Genomic DNA, 17677 nt, shown 5'->3' with positions numbered 1-17677 from the left:
GAGGAGGAAGCAGGCTCCCCGCTGAGCAGAAAGCCGGGACCTGGGATCACGACCCGAGCTGAAAGCAGAGGCTTAACCCACTGAGCCACCCAGGCGCCCACGGTATCTTTTTTTAACCTAACAATTTTGCCTCTACATATTTCTGTCTATATGTAATATGTGACTAGGTTGATATATGTATAGGAATGTTTTACAGTAACATTTGCTTACACTAGTAGAAAAAATTGTCCACAACCTAAATGCTCATCAGTAGGGGAATGGTTAAATAAATTTTGTCATGTACTTTTCATGCAGCCATTTAAAGGAACGAAGTAGTGATGTACATACGGATCATGGTGGTAAAGAGTGATCCACACTGCCTAGATTCAAACCCCTTCTCCACCAGTTTCTAGTTTGTGGCATTTTGGATTTGTTCCTTCATGATTTGGTGTCATAAAAATCCCTACTTCATAAGATTGTTGTGAGGACTAAATGAATTCTACCATGTAGAACACTTTAAACACTGCCCAGCACAATCAGTTTTAGCTATTATTATCATTACCCGTATGGAAAAACACCTGTGTATATTGTTTGGTGAAAAGATAAAGTTACGTATGTGTAGTAGGATTCCATTTTTGTTAAAACAAAATCTGTAGGTACACACATATCCATGATTTGCACATGTGTGGACTCTCAAATTTCTACGTCAGATGAATTTATGAGATGCTAAGTAGTCTTGTCTGGAAGTTAATATTGCCTAACGAACTTTTTTATTTTTTCACTTATATTCTATACTTTTATTTATTTATTTTTTTGTGTTGGCTTTAGAAGAATCTTTTTTGAGGCTATGAAAAGTCAAAGTTTCCCTAGACCAATCCTTGGTGCAGCTACTTTATATATTCATAGTCAGGAAAGGCTGGAGGCACCAAATTGTTAATAGGATTGTTAATAGGATTATTTCCAGGGAGTTCAGAAGAGGGGATGGTGGGCAGGAGGTGGGGGATGACCTTTACTTTTATACACTTCTGAATACGTAGTCTTTGCAGATATTTTATTAGGCACCGACTTTGTGTCGACATCAAACTAAAGAGCCAAAATGTTCTCAGAAAAAGAATTGGTGAACTTAATGTGGTATGAGGTCATTAATAAAAAGAGTGGTGGTGTAGACCTTTTTGAATTAATGGGGAAGAATGTTAATGGGGGAAAATCAGTGATGCAGAACTTTATTGTAAGTATGAGCCTCTCTCCATTCTAGTTGCTTTTAGGGAGATATATATATGTATATATATACATATATGTGTATATGTATATATATGCAGAGACAAGGCCTCAGAGAATGCACTCTCATCTGTATCTGTTAACACTTTTTTCCCTGGGAAATGGGATGGTGAGAATGGAAGGCTCTTCACTTTTAATTTTATGATATCCCCAATCATTTGAAAATTTCCCAAAGATCATGTATAATTTCCATATTAAAGCAATAAAGGAAATAAATGCCTTTAATGTCGTGTAAGTGACTTGTACTTGCCTAAGTTACGTCTGGAATGACATATATTCATTCTTCAAGACATTAGCTAGGGCTTTATGGATTTCTTTTAGGAGTAAATGCAATTTCAATTCATTTAGGGTCTTGATTTCTTCCTCTTATACCAAAAAAGAAAAAAAAAAGCATCTCATCTTGTACCTAGTTTGTTGTTGACAGTGCCGTCACTTAAAAGTACAGCATTATGCAACCCCTTAATTTGAATTCCATTCTGCAAGTGTTTTTCACATCCACGACCTCATGGACAGACTTAAGCCGTGAAGTTCAAATTGGCATACTGGATATAAATCACTCGGGTTACCAAAAAGAACGTAGTTATTAGAATAAAAATTTTTTAAAAAAGAAGTTCATATAAGCCTATGTGCTTGACTTTGAACTTCCAGTATCTTGGTTCATTTAAGTTTTAGTAGGACTCCGTGGCTTTCCTTCACTCGGCAGTGCCTGTTTGAGAGCATCAGAAAACTAGACTTGATCCCGGGCTTTAAGTGAGAGAAGGAGCCCAGGGAGCCGGGTCGGGGCGTTGAACGCGCCGGGGCCGAGAAGTTCGCGGGAGGCGCAGGGCGGGGCTTCCTCCCGCCGACTCCGAACCCGGCTCCACTTTTCCGAGTCCACGTCTCTTCCTTTGGACAGGCGTGCTTCTTCAGGTCCGGACCGGCCGACGTGACAGCCGCAGACCTCTCCAGAGGGAGCCCGGGCCCCGCCTGGACGTTCTCCCTGGCCGGGGGCAGCGCGGGCCAGCCCCGGTCAGGCCCCTCCCGGACTGCGGCGCGCGGCCCCTCGGGCCCGAGCCCGCCGCCGCCTCGCTCCTGGGCGCCCACCTCGCGGCGCCGCGCGCAGCATCGCCGGCATGGAGACCGGCTCCGACTCAGGTCAGAGGCCCGCGCGTCCGTTTCGCGTCGCGGCCGCCGCAGGCTGCTACGGCGCGGCGGGGCGGCTAGGCCGGGCAGCCCGCGAAGGCCGCCGCGTGCCGGGTTCGCGCGGGGAGCGCTCTCGGGGCGGGCGGCGGCAGGTGGGCAGGACGAGCCGCGAGCGAGCGAGCGAGCGCGGGCGGGCGGGCGCGCGAGGGGCCCGGCGGGGGGGCCGCTGGGAGGATGGCTCAGCTCTTTCTAAATATAAAACCGGCGTGAGTTGGGCGAGCGCGGCGCGGAGCCGCAGAGCCGCCGCTGCGGGCCGGGCGCACCGGGACTCGGCCGACGGCCGGCGGCGGCTCCGCAGAGGCGCGAGGCGGTGGGAGCGCCCGAGTCGCGAGCTCGCGGGGGACCGCGAGAGCGACGCGTGCAGCGAGGAGGACGCAGGCGGCGGCGACGGCGGCGGGCGGGCCTCGTGGGCGCAGCGCGGCCCGCGCCGTGCGACCGGAGGCGGCTCCCGGCCCCTGCCGCACCGAGAGCGGCGAGCTCCCCGCGCCGCCCGTCCGCGCCCTCCCGCTCCGGCCCCTCCCTCCCTCCCTGGCGCAACATGGCTGCGGCCGCCGCCTCCGCCTCCCAGGACGAGCTGAGTAAGTGCCACCGCCAGCCCGCCGCCGCGAGTCAGAGCCGGCGCTGCGCGGGGCCGGGGGCGGCGGCCGGGGCCGGCGGGCGGGCAGGCGGGCTGGGGCGCGCTGCCGACCGCCGGGAGCCGGGCTGGGTGGGCGGGCGGCGGCGGCGTGCGGGGGGCTGGGGCGCTCGGGCCTGGCGGGCGGGCGGGGCACCGGACGCCGCCGCCTGCGCTTGTAGGCCTCAGGTTTGCACCGTCACGTTGCGAAATTGAAACCGGAGCCCCGGGCGGAGCCACCTCTGCCAACGATCCGCCCCGGTCCGGGGGTGGGGGCAGCCCAGCCCCCTGCCCGCGGCTCTCGGGCCGGCGGACGGGCCGGGCGGGGGGGGCCCTCAGGATGGTGGGCGGTGTCGGCGCGTCCCGTCTGACCCCGCCGTGGCCCCGGGTCCCAACCGTTTGGGGGAGTTCTAGAAATGGAGCTTCGGGGGCGGGGGAGAAGGTGCCTCTCTGTGACACCCTAGGAATCAGCGGAAAGGTCAAGGATAGGCGGTGACCCTCAGGTGGAGCAGGAAGGACGGGAGGGCGGGGAGAGGGTCGCGGGGCTGGACGCCGGCGGGACCGCGGGCCGACCGCGCTTTCACACTCGACCGTAAACGTTGTCGTTTTTCAGGGGACGGCGATCCCCGTTTGGGGAGAGCGGTGGTCACCCTGAATCCCAGGCCGCCCCGCCCGCCGCTCGGGTTCACCTCGATGCTTTCTGGGAAGTGTAGTTCCCGGGCGCCGCAGGCCCACGCTGGGGCCATAAAAATTGAATTTTCCTAGGACACGTAAGATGATTTCTGATTGCGGTTGGCGTGGTGAGACGGAATGCTTAGGCTGAGCTTTTGTTTGGTTCTTCAGTGCTGCCCTTTCCGTTTATGACGAAAACAAAAAAGGTGTTATTTAGGGGTGATGCGAGTTGTAAGTGGAATGAAACATGGGTGAGGTGTCGCAAGCCTTGTGAAGTTTATGTTGTTATAGTCCCTTCTGACTTTCCATGCGAAAGTAGTTATAAACATAGTAATTTCTGCTGCTTTGGTGTTTGGCAGTTTAAAGCTCCTTTTATATACGTGATCTCAGTCTTGCCCTCGTAACAACCTTGTAAGGCTGGTAGGTAGGAATTATCCTTGTTTCAAAGAGCAGGCAGGTTTAGAGAGATTAAGGTCCGTGCTGCTTTGACAGAGAACTGCGGTAGCAGGAGTAATGTTTGTCGCTTTTGAAGCTGAAATGAACAGTTGGTGTGACCCTGGGCAGGATGGAGAGTCTCAGTGGGCAAGTTCTCAGGGTGTGTGTAGAGATGGACATGGCTTGAGCGCCAACGGGTTGATTCCTCTTCTGTCAGGTCCAAGCTGGAGCACCCCTGCCAGGCCTTCTGGGGAGATCAGTTCCCTGATTTTTTTTTCCCCCTTTTTTGTTTTTGTTTTTGTTATTGTAAAATACACATCACATAAAATTTACCGTCATAACCATTTTTAAGTGTATAGTTCAGTGGTGTTGAGGACATATTGTTGAGCAACCATCACCACCGTCCCTTTCCAGAACTCTTCATCTTGCAGAACTGGAACATTATACCCATTAAACCTGACCTCCCTATCCCACCCCATCCCTCTCCAGCACCTGGCAACCACCATCCTACTCTCTGTCTCTGATTTTGACTGCTCTGGGTATCTCACATAAGTGGAGTCATACATGATTTGCCTTTCTCTGACTGCCTTATTTCATGTGGCTTAATGTCTTCAAAGTTCGTATCTGTTTTAGCATGTGACCGTATTTTCTTCCTTTTTAAGGCTGAATGATATTCCATTGTGTGTATATATTATATTTATGTTCTCATCCATTCATCTGTTGATGGGTACTTGGGTTGCTTGTACATCATAACTTGTGAGTAATGCTGCTGTGAACATGGGTGAACAAATACCTCTTTGAGACTCTGCTTCCAGTTCATTTGGGTGTTTACGCAGAAGTGGGCTCGTTTGGTCCTAAGGTAATTCTATTTTCAATTTTTTGAGGGACCACAATACTGTTTTCCACAGTGGCTATACCGTTTTATGTTCCTAACAACAGTATGCAAGGGTTCCAATTTTTCCACGTTCCCACCACGTTCTTTTCTGTATTTTTGAAGATAGCATCGCAGTAGCTTTGAGGTGGTCTATTTAAATTGTTATACCTTGTGGTATCTGAGGTCCTGTAGTACCACTAAACACTTTAAAATCTTAATTACCATTTGGAGAGGGGAAAAAAACCCAAGAAAATTGGATGTCATTCTTTATTTTTTTAAAGATTTTATTTATTTACTTGAGAGAGATGGTGTGAGCGCACATGAGCTGGGGGGAGGGGTAGGGGTACAGGGAGAAACAGTCTCGCTAAGCAGGGAGCCTGATGCCGGGCTCCATCCCAGGACCCTGGTATCCTGACCTGGGCCGAACGCAGAAGCTTGAGCCACCCAGGTGCCCCAAACTGGGTATCATTCCAAAGTGGCTGACATATTGTGTCTATGCAGTACAGGGACCTGTTAAGGTGCTGGTAGTACTTCTGGTAGTACTTCCGGACTTAACAGCTTCAACACCTACTGAAAAAGGTAGGAACAAATAATTCCAATTCTTGCTTTTCCGTTGTTTTGTTTGGTCAAGTCATCAATCATGGACCACAAATATCTCTTGACTTGGTTTCTGTGTTCCTTCAGAAGAGATTAAGTGCTTGGCAGCTGGTACCTTAGAATAATTTAACTTGAAATCACGTACATGAAGTACTGGTTAAGCAGTTTCAAATAAGCTACTTTTAGTTTTAGAATGGTCATAATAAAAAGAGAGATGGCTGATAAAATGATGCTTTATACAATTTAAAAAAAAAGCCAAAAATCTGAATATTTGCTGGCTATTATTTTGACTAGTAGTGATAATAAAAGCAGACTTTTGGATGCCAGCATTGTTTTTTCCCTAATATTTTATTGTAAAAATCTTCAAAAATACAGAAAAGTTGAAAGTGAGTATTCATATACCCACGACTTAGGCTCTCCATTTGCTATGTTACCAGCTTTATCACGTATATGTCCATCTTTCAATCCACCTTTTATAATTTTATTTTAATCATTTTTAATTAAAAACTGGTAAAACACATGTAATGAAACTTATAATCTTAATCATTTTTTAATTGTACCGCTCAGTGGCACTAAGTGCTCAATCTATCCTTTTCTGATGCGTTTCAAAGTAAATTGAAGACATCTGTAAATGTTCCCCTCAGTATTTTAGAACTAGCATTAAGTGTTTTGCAGATATTCTTTTATTTGTCACAGTAATTGTAAGAGGAAGGTAAAATTGTTATTGCTGTTTTAAGGAATGGAAAACAGACATTTTAGGTTCCCCGGGTCCTACAGTGAGTGAGTGGTGGCATCGGATCCCAGGTGTCTCAGACTCCAGTGTGCACTCAGCCAGGTTTTAGGCTGTATTACTGCTGTGTACCATAGTCCGTGTTCATGCTGATGAAAAGATATGGTCAGGTGGGCTGCTAAATTCTTACCTAGATGTCATTTTAGTCCAACTGTTTGCTGTTTAACGTGGCTGTGGGGTGCAAAAGAAACACCACGGTCCACCAACGGAATTACGATACTGCTGAGAGGAAAGAGGAAGCGTATGTGTAGACAAATATGTAAGGACCAAAGTGTATGCTTATGTAACATAGACAATGCTAAAGTCATATTATCGGTGGTTCCCACATGTGCTATTGAGGGATATATAGCTGGTAACACTGGGTTTTACAGATTTCAGATCAGCATCTTTTATCTTTGTATTTGAGGTGACACACATGCCATAAATTTAAATTAAATCTATAGTTGCTTTCGGTTGTATCTGCCATCGTACTGTGCGGGAGCTCCCGGGAAGCAGAACTGTTAGGTTTCTCTTCTATTTCATTTTTATCGATTGACTGATTGATTAGTATCATTGACATATGGAAGTTGCCCAAAGGTAAGCAGGGCAGGCCTGAGCTGGGGTTTCTTGGAATTTGTTATCCTTTCACAAATCTCAGGAATTGTGACTTTGAATTGGGTGATTTTAAAGCTGATGTTTATTGAAAGCTTACCATGTGTTCTAGTCACTTTGTACCTGTTGACTGACCGAATCCTTTCAATACCCCTGTGAGTTTGGGGCTATTACTGTCTCAGTAGTGGAACTTCCTTCATGTTACGGAGTTAGGGCTTGAATTCAGATTCTCTGATTCCAAAGTTGATGTTAATTCTGACTCTTGTATTACTCTCTCTGAAAGGGAAAATACAGTTTATAACAAGAGCAACATGTGCCCCCCCCCCAAGTCTTAGTAGCCTGCAGAAGAAATCTGCTGTCGTGTATAAAATGTAGCAGTATTCTGAGGTTCATTGGATAGAAATATTAGATTTAAAAAAAAAAAGATTTTATTTATTTATTTGACAGAGACAGTGAGAGAGGGAACACAAGAAGGGGGGGTGGGAGAAGGAGAAGCAGGCTTCCCACTGAGCAAGGAGTTCAATGTGGGGCTCCACCCCAGAACCCTGTGATCATGACCCAAGCTGAAGGCAGACACCTAATGACTGAGCCACCCAGGCGCCCCAAAATTTTGATTGAGGTGCCACGATAGAGAACAGTTAGTTCTGACAAAAATAGTTCTGAAATCTAGTTTGTAAATTACTTAAGATTGTAGTGCTGTAACTGGTTGGAATGGAGTGTAATTCAGTGCAGGGCATGTGGGCTAGTTTTCTTCTAATATTATCCTCTGCCAGTTCATGGAAAAGTTGACATTGTGGTTATGTTTCAGCAGTGGACAGGGAGATTTCTGACAGAGGGAAGGAAGCATTTGAGACTTTTCACCAGGTCAGCTGTTCAGTGGTTTCATATTCTGGGCTTTATAATTATAAGGCATCCTTAGAATCTGATCTGGGATGAAGACAACTCAGGGAGGAGTAGGGCCTGTAATCTTAAAGCGCACTGACACTGTTAAGTTTGACCATTTGACATAACCATGGGGAACTTCACTTGCAAAAGTTGGTGAGATAATCAACATGTCAGATACCTTCTGAGAGAGGCTCTGCCAGTGCCATGAAGCCTCGTGGTTCTCTGAGAGGGTGAGACGTGGGAAGCTGTCTGTGTGGCTGTGTGGGAGAACGTGATTCTGTGGCCTACTGAAATAGCCCTGGAGACAGCCATCCAGGCAGCTCAGCTGATCTTTGTAGAAAGGCTAAATCAAGTCTGTATAGTTCAAACGTTGGTTATTTAGTCAAAGAGGAACATTAAAATGGGAAATAATGGTATTTCTGTTTCTTACCAACTTCTAATTCTTCGTTTTCACCCCATTCTATTTTTGAATTGTGGTTTCAGTAAACTGTAATATTTAATAAAGGCCACTGTCAGTGAAAATGGTTGGCACTGGGTTATTCGACCTTGTTCAGAAGGTAGATGTTAAAATTATCAGCACTGCCGGCGTGCTCAGATGGTCTGACCCAGGTTTCTGGTCTCTGGTTTCAGGCCTGGCCAGTCTCTGCCTTGATGCTTGTCGTCTTATGTGGCTTATTTTCCCCACACATTTTCCAGTTCAATAAGCAGACTTTAAAAATTGAGTGACTAACGTTTGGTTCTGTCCTCATAGAGCTTATAATTCACTGTAGACACAGCTTTCTATATAAATATAAATAACTAATATAAAGTATAATATGAAAAATGCCTACCACTGTTCTTTGGAAATTTCAAGTGCAAATACCTTGAGCTCAGAGAGGTTAGAAAATACTTTCAAAGAAAGGTTGAGTCTGATATGCTGGAGTAGGGATGCTATGGCTGCGGGAAGTATTGGGGAAGGAGATAAAATTTGGAGTTTTGATACTTGACCCTTTCTGCCTTTTATGTTCTTTTTATGATTTGGGATCTTCAGCAAGTTGTTTTACCTTCCTAGGTCTCAGTTTCTTTCTCATAAAATCGGGATAATAAGAAATACTCCTAGTGTTGTTATGATTAATGTATATGAAAATGCATTATATAAGAAATTAAGCTCTGTGTAAATTATTATTATTATTTCAGTTGGGGGTGGCAGTAGGAGATGAAGCTGTGAAGATAGGTTGGGACCAGCTTGTGTGGGAATGCCAACACAACTAGTTTAGACTTTGTTCTGTAGACAGTAGAGCACCATCAAAGGCTTTTAGGCTGGAGTGTAACATGAGTAGGTCTGTTTTACAAGGATAACAGGTGGCAGTGGTGTAACATTGATTGCGTGGATCCAGAGACCCAGAGAAGCAAGACTAGTTTAGGAGGGTGTCACAGGGGCCAAGTGAAAGAAACCTGGGGTCTGAAGTGGGACAGTGGAAGTGGATTTGGCAAGGAGGTAATATGACCTAGAATCTCTAAAATAGGCAGAAATTATCAGCCAAGTAGATGAGTGTTGTTCAAGAGAGGGAGGAGTTAGAGATGATTCCAAGAATCTACCTGAGAGATTAGTGGGGTGTGGAGAGGACAGTCTCTAGACAGAGTTAGGGAGGTAAAAGTGGAGAAAAGAGAGAACAGGTTTGTTGTCTTCAACAAAGAAATAATTTGTTGAGTGAATGAGTTGAATTATTGAGGTGCCCATGTTGTATTGTTCAGGGAGACTCTTTGGAATAGTAGAATAGTAGCTGAAATGTCACGTGGCGTCAGAGATGGTTTTAAATCCTGACTCTGCTGCTTTTTGATTAATGTCCTTGAACAAGGGACCTAACTTCTGGGCTTTGGTTTTCTCATCTGTTAAATGAGATAATAACAAACCTATTTCACAGAGTTGTTAGAAAAGTGGGAAGAGATAGTGCATGTTCAGAGCTTGGCATAGTGCTAGGCATGTGGCTTCTTTGGGTGTGGGAACTTGGTCTGAAGCTTGGGAGAGTGTGGGGGTGATGGTAGAATCAGGGGAATGGCAGATTGTCCCGAGGACAGCTGTCTTGGGGCTGTGCGTATGTAGGGGTGAGAAGAAGACCAGGAAGAACCAGGGGAGGGGATCCTGAGTGCTGAGAGAGGGCAGAGGTTCCAAGGGTTATGAATGTTCACCGTTTATATTCTCAGGTGTAATGTGTGGTAGCATGTGTACCCACCTACTAATACCGCTCTTATAAAACTGTTGTATAATTACACTTCCTTCCAATTCTAATGTAAGACTTTGTATGTTGATATTTATGTATATGTACACATATACATATATGATGAAATCTGTGTTGTATTGGTATTCCAGTGTTTTAGTCTTCAGTGAATAAGTTTAAATTATTAGTGTGTTACTTCTATATAATAATTTTTATTTGTGGACACTCCTTACTCTTTCTCTAGTTTGGTAATCACTATAATATTTTCCTCTTCATTCTGAATTTGCAAAGCAGGGCATCAAATTAGATCTTAGCATAGAAATGAAAAGTGCTTTTTAAAAAATTTCTTAATGGTAGCTATGAATATAAATCTTTTAATTGTTTTTTTTCCTGGTGTTCTAAATAATAGATTCTTTATACAATTGCATATGTACGAGTGGATGAACCTACCACTGGTGATCCAGAGGATTTTTGTCAAGACTGGATAAACCATGTATCACATTGATTGTAGAGGTTAGTAGTTCCTTAGTTCCTTAGGATGTGTGCATTTTTTTGTAGTAGCATTTAAAAATGCATAGGTTATCAAGTAGCCAGCAATTTCTTGCCAAGATCTTCATGGGTTTTTCTCCTTTTCCAGCTATCCCGAGTTAGTGAAGTTCATGTTAGTTTATATATCCCGAAGCCTCTATTGTATGTCATTGCATGAGCATAAATTTAAACAATTAGCAAGAGAGAGAAAAAGGTGAAACTCGAAGACATTCCTTAGCAGTGTGCACAAGGAAAAGACTATGAGTGTTAGTTTACAAGTAGTATTGTCTGCCACAATAAAAAATGACTTTACATGCTCCCAGAATGTCATCCTGTTTTATTTGTAAAAAAGGGAAAAAAAAAAAAGAAAAAAGAAAAAAAGGGGGGGGCATTGAAAGAGGCATCATCATAGTAATTAGATATTCCTAATTCTGCCTTTTTGACATGTACTGTGATGGAAAAACTACTAAATTCTGCTTCATTCTGGGGCTGAATAAGACTCTAGTGTCTGTCTTTCTTGGAAGATATTGGATGGTCCTTTGACTGAAACTCTCTAAGTTCAGATTGTAATTCTCCGATATCATGAGCTCAGTATCCAGTGTACCTTGGATTTTGTGGTGTCAATCCAAAGGTGCATCTTACTGCTTTTTCTAATTTAACTATTGCATTCCCCTTGCCCCATGCCTTCTCTTTTTCGGTATGTATATTGCTGATGATGGTGTATGATTCCTTATTTCAGTTAGGTGGAATTTTGAGGGATAGAACGAATGGAGTATTTTATAAATCGGAGTTCAAATTTAGCATAAATTTTTTTTGTTGGTGTTTTTGCTGTCTCACATACCTTCTTTCCATTAGAGAGAAATGGAAAACTGGGAGGTGGGAGGAATTGTTTAGAAGAGAACCAAGGACATTGTTTATTTGCTCCTGGATTCATTCTCAGTGCTTTTGGGCCTGTGACAGATGCGTTAATGAAGTTATGATATACTGAAGGCAAGCAGGTCAAACCACAAATGCTGGAATTTAAGGAGTGACTTAAATAAAGAACTTTCTAGAGTTTACACTTCCAAATGAGTGTTGTCCTAAGTAATGAGCTGCTTTGGTGGATCTTAACTATCACATGTTTGACTTTTATGCAGTCTGAACTCTTGCATAGTATACATTGTCTCCTCTAAGCTGGCTTTCATAAGTTGAACTAATCTTTCAGTTCATCAGTTTACTAACATTGATTTCTAACTGTGCACCTGCCAACTGCTGTCTCTGGGGGAAAGGCCTTCCTTGGGAGGTGGGAGTGTTTGTGGAGATCAGTGCATCTGGAGTGTGACACTTACTCATTAAAGCTAGGGTGCAGTTGAGGGCTTTTGTCTCATCACTTGGCCCAGCCCTGCCAAGCTAACCCTATGACTTCTTCCTTCCCTCCCTCTGTGTGTGTATGTGTGTGTGTGTGTGTGTGCGCAGGGGAGGGTAGCTTTGCTTAAGGCTCTGCTGGGTTGATAGGGGGCGTAAAGTAGCCTGACGTCATCTCCAGGTGGCTAGGACTTTGGAAGTGGCAGGAGAAGGAAGACTGTTTTCCCCTTCCCTGCTCAGTCACGAGCACATCCTGGTGCAGGGGTGTCCGTATTGGATTATATGCCTGGGTACTGGGGGGTAAGATGGTGGGCTAGGGGATGGGAAGTTGGTCTAATTGCCTCAGTTCTGGGAGTAAGGGGTACCAGCAGGGACTGTGTCAGCAGGAACCTCCTGCTCCAAGCCTCATTGCTTGCAGAGGTTCTTAATCTGTCTCCCCTTTGGGCAGCCCTGGCTGGAAGGAGCCGCGGTGGAATGGGTCCTCTCCCCATCTCTGACTTCTATTGATATTTACTACTGGACTTCCTGACATTCTTCTTTTAAGTATGTTTGCATTTAATAAGTTTTTTTCTTTTTCTTAAGGTAGGGAATGGGACAAACATCTTTTTAAAACCTAGCAGTAGAGATCAAAATTGAAAGCATTAATTCCTGAAGAAGTATCTCACTGGCCTCATTTGGATTTTTTGTCACTCAGGTATTACAGAGTTACATTTAGGGAATCGAAATGGTGTACAGAAATCAATAGATGATGTGGACTTTAATCCTTTAACCTTAGTTAGTATCTAGTTAAATTCACAGGATTGATCTACCAGAAAAGACCATTACCTATGAAATCTACATGGCAGCTAGGCCTACCTTACTCTTTGTAGTTTTAGCCTCCCACTCCTAATTGCACAGGTTGTCAAAGTCTGGAGGGGGTCATCTCTCCATCATCCCTCTCCACCCCCCATTACATCCTGTTTTTGTGAATTTCCTATAATTTACTTTACTTATGTTTTTCTTAGCTGTTAGATTCCCATTTCTGAAAATGATATTTTGGTTCCACTCATGTCAACTTGGACATGAAAACCCACCTGTTTCACTGGTTTACACATATACTCCCTCACTCACTCCACTCTCCCAAGACTTTCAGTAATTTAATGAACTCTGGAAGATGTGAGTCATGGGGAAAGTCTTGGTGTAGTGTTTGGCTTTCTGTCCTTTCCCTGGTCTGTCCTCTCTCTCCATCTTTTTCTTTTTTCCTCTGCTCTCTGTAGTAACTACTGCATCCCTCCTAATTTGGAACAGGCCAGTTCTCCACACAATCAGACCTTCTAGAATTCCTAACACCCCCCCCCCTTTTTTTTAAACCGTAAGCACTTATTGTAGTATTACAATACGTATCATCCCTTTTCCAAGAGATTCTAACATCAGTATTATAAATTGTCACCAGTCCCCTCCTTTCCCTTGCTACAGATATTAAATGTATAAACTTCTAATGACTTTTCTAATGCACGAGGAATTAATATTTCATACATTTAACAGGTATTTGAGCAACTCCTCTCTGCAAGGGTCTGAATTAAGTGCTGGGATACCAAGGGACTTAAGTCACAGTTTCTCAACCCAAGGAGCTCTATAGAAGGATGGAGTGTAGAGAAGGAGTGGGTAGTTAGGTGGAATCAGATTGAAATCACACCTCAAAGAACTGCTTTGGTCTAGGACAGAGAAGATCGGGCAGTTACATAATCTGTAGCATAAGGCAGTGAGTGCCAGCAGAGATGTAGAAGAGGTCCATGGGAGTTTGTAGGGCTCAGATGGACAGTGTAGGTATGCAGCAGGTAATATTTGAGCTGGCTCTTGAATGGGAGGATTTGGCTCTGTGGAGATGGAGAGGTTGGGGGAATATTCCCAGCTGGGGGACTTGATTGACCAAATAATTGGGCAGGGAGAACATGGTACACTTAGGAAGCAATTGCAGTTTGGATTGCTATTGCAGGAGTAATGGGCTTCAAGGTTAAGAAGATTCCTTTGGGGCTGCATAGGCCCACCATTAGGAAGGACTCTTTCTCTGATCAGATAATTCACTGAAGGCATGTTCTGGCCGCTTACTTTTTTTTTTTTTTTTAATGTACCTTTATAGAAGTATTTCTTTTTTTATCCCCTTTGGCAAAGACCTTCCGCTTTTATTTGGACCCAGTTGTAAGCCAGCTTAAGCAAAAACAGGGCATTTATTTTAGGGAGTTTTATGGAAACAAGAAGGGCCTTCACAAACTAGAAATCATCCAGTTCTTCCAGCTGCTTTCTCTGTGCCTTTATGCCCAGTCTTTAGACCAGCTTCCTCTGACTCTGTGTTTCAGAGTAGGCTAAAGATGACCAGGTCCTGTCCACCGGCTCTATTCTCATTGGCCCAGGCCCTCCAGAGAGGCCTGAGTTGTTGGTCCCACTTCTGAATTGCTGAGGAAGGTATGGATTGAGTTGGGACCCATGCTGACACAGTGGCTGTGGCCGGGGTACAAAGTCATGTTGTTACACAGTTGTCCAGTAAGGCTTTGTGTCATTTCCACCCCCTTTCTCTGCTTCGGCTGTGCTGCAGTTTAGCATGCTGGAAGGATTGTTGCGTTTGGAGTTGGACTGGCCTGGAGTTTGAACCCTAGCCCTGACACTTTACTACCTTAGAAGTCTTGATCAACATTCTTCTCTTTATTTTTTTAAGTCAACATTCTTAATGAATTCTAGGCTCTCTTTCTTCATCTGTAAGTTGGAGCTAGTATTACCTTACTTCAATAGATAGTACTTTAGAGGGAGGTACTGTGTTCTAGTGTGTACTTGGAGGGTAAAGACCTATCAAAGTTCAACTTAGCAATTTGTCTTACTAGCTTGGTGACCTTTGGCAAATCAGATCCCGAGCTTGTTTTCTCATCTATAAATGCAGGCAATAGTTGCCCCCCTCACAGTGTTTTTTAAGGCCCACAGCCCCATGTGAAACTGCCTTGTGACTGTAATATCTTTACATATGTATGAATCAAAAGAAAATAAATACCAGGAGGGGCAATGTTTCCTTGTGAGATTATTCCATTAGGGTTTAGTGTATTTCTATGGTAACCTGATAGATGTTTCTCAAAATACCTTGTAGCTTTAGATTATTAATTGATTTATGATGCAGTGGGCAGTGGTCTAAGTATTTTCAGCTTTCCATTTCCGTCTCAGCTTCCACGTAAGCTCTAACCTGATTAACAATTTAAAATTTACTTTCATATTCACAAAAAATAATGTTCTTTGTAGAAAATTTAAGCAGCCTTAAAAACATTCCTAAACCTTTTTCTCTGAAATAACTGTTTCCTCGATTTAATTCAAACAAGTAATTCATGTTCATGAAGTAAATTAGCAATGACATAAAATTAAACAAGCCAAGAAAGAATCCTCTGAAATTCCATCATGTGGAGATAACCACTACCTTAAATTTAGTAACTTTTCGTATTCTTTTTGATGCCGTATGCTTGCCTTGCATACTTTAAAGGAATGTTTTGATGTTCAAGTTGTTGTGAAAAGATGATACATCTCAGGAAATGGACATATTGCTGTTTTTTTAAACTTTTTTTTTGTATGAGTGATTATATGAGTAAAAACCAGTATTTGCCTTTTTTTTTTTCTTTTAAAGATTTTATTTATTTATTTGACAGAGAGATCACAAATAGGCAGAGAGGCAGGTAGAGAGAGAGTAAGGGAAGCAGGCTCCCTGCTGAGCAGAGAGCCCGATGTGGGACTCCATCCCAGGACTCTGAGATCATGACCTGAGCCGAAGGCAGAGGCTTTAACCCACTGAGCCACTCAGGCGCCCCAGTATTTGCCTTTTCTAATCCTGTGAAGAAATAGCCTTTCCTCCTTAACGCAGAAGTCAAAGTTGTATTTTTTTCGAGTGATCTGAAGAGTGAATGATTTATATGGACAGTTTTATTTGTCAGGAATAATTACGTGTTTTCAGAAATATCAGTGGCTAATGGTGGGTAACATTGAAGGGAAGGCCTTAAACCTTTACTGGTTATTTCTTCCTTGGGAGGGGTAGAAGGAAGGAAGTCCCTTCTTTGCCTTTACATAGAGAAATTAAAGACTGGGGAATAATGTGGATTATAGAAATATTTAGTGGAAACGAAATGAATAAATTTATTTTTAGTAGGCTTTTTTCCTGCATGAATGTAAAAATTGACATAAGCTAAACTGGAAGTTGTTTTTAGTTCTGGGATTGAAGAATTTCAATGTTTGATTTTTTTTTTTTTTTTTGAGCTGAGATTTGTTTTTTTAAGATTTTCTTATTTTAGAGAGACCGTGTGCTCATACGGTGGGTTTGGAGGGCAGAAGGAGAGGGTGAGAAGAGAATCTTAAGCAGTCTCCAGACCCAGTGCCGAGCCCAATACGGGGATCATCTCATGGCCCTGAGATCATGACTTGAGCTGAAATCAACCAATTCAGCCACCTAGGTGCCCCTGAGACTAAATTCAAAACAAAACAAAACAAACAAACTTTATTTTTTTTTAGAGCAGGTTTAGGTTTACGACAAAATTAAGAAGGCACAGAGAGATTTCCTGTGTAATCCTCTGCTTCACTCCCTGTCCTCCCCCTGTCCTGTTCTCCCCCTCCCCCAGCCAAAAGCGTGGCTTCCTCCATCAGCGTCACTCACCAGCATGGTACATTTTTAATCAAGGATAAACCACATTGACACATAACCACCTGAAGTCCGTACTTTATATTACAGTTCACTCTTGGTATTCTGTATTGTATGGGTTTGGACATATATCCCTCATTATAATATCATAGAGTATTTTCACTGCTGGAAAAATCCTGTGTTCTCCTGCTATTTGTCCCTCCTTCCCCATTCCTTCCTGGCAACCACTGATCTTTTTACTGTCTCCATAGTTATGCCTTTTTTAGAGTATTATATAGCTGGAGTCAAAAAGTATATAGCCTTTTCAGATTGGCCTCTTTCACCTAGTAATGTGCCTTTAAGGTTCCTGCATGTTTTTTCATGACTTGAAAACTCATTTCTGTTTGGCACTGAAAAATATTTGTTGTTTGTATTTATCCATTCACCTAGTGTGAAGGACATCTTGTTGCTTCCAAGTGTTGGCACTTAGGAATAAAGCTGCAGAAACATCCCTGTCCAGGTCTTTGTGTGGGCATAAGATTTCAACTCCTTTGCGTAAATAGCAAGGAGTGCAGTTGGTGGATCATATGGTGAGACTCTTCAGTTTTGTAGGGAACCTCCAAACTGTCTTTTGAAGTGACTATATTGCATTCCCATCAGTAAATGTTCGTGTTTTTGTCCTTCCGTATTCTTTAAGGTTCCTTTTAAGCTTTAAAATTCTGTGATTTAAATTTCTTTATCCCTGAAACCTGGCTTCTTTCAACAGATTTTTGTAAAAAAAAAGAAATGTATTTTTACTGAAGAATATTTGAAAAGTACATGAAAGTATAAAGAAGAAAAATCTCTGATATATTTTCTTACCCCTTTTATGTAGTTGTATCTAAAACAAAATTAGTATGGTGTATGTATTTGTTTTAAAAATAATGAAAGTTTCAAGTATGAAGAAAGTTTAGAGATTAATCTTAGAAATATTTATGTATGTCCTACCCATCTTTGTCAAATCTTTATTTACATTTTTTGCTGTTAGCAAAACATCTTTTATTTAAGAAATAAATATTAGAGACACAGTTCAAGCTTGCTGTGTTACCCATTA

The 17677-nt window shown here is 43.2% G+C and overlaps 1 long non-coding RNA gene across 1 annotated transcript; it reads left to right on the top strand.

The window, feature by feature from the left end:
• The first annotated feature begins 1523 nt into the window (after positions 1–1523).
• LOC309858665 lies at positions 1524–11085 on the top strand. The gene is made up of 2 exons (XR_014308298.1): positions 1524–2391; positions 10504–11085. It is a non-coding gene; the product is annotated as an uncharacterized lncRNA (long non-coding RNA).
• Positions 11086–17677: the final 6592 nt, after the last annotated feature.

This window comes from Mustela nivalis (assembly GCF_964662115.1).
Source record: "Mustela nivalis genome assembly, contig: HAP1_SCAFFOLD_3135, whole genome shotgun sequence".
NCBI classification, from domain to species: domain Eukaryota; kingdom Metazoa; phylum Chordata; class Mammalia; order Carnivora; family Mustelidae; genus Mustela; species Mustela nivalis.
This window is presented reverse-complemented; position numbering and strand designations above follow the sequence as displayed.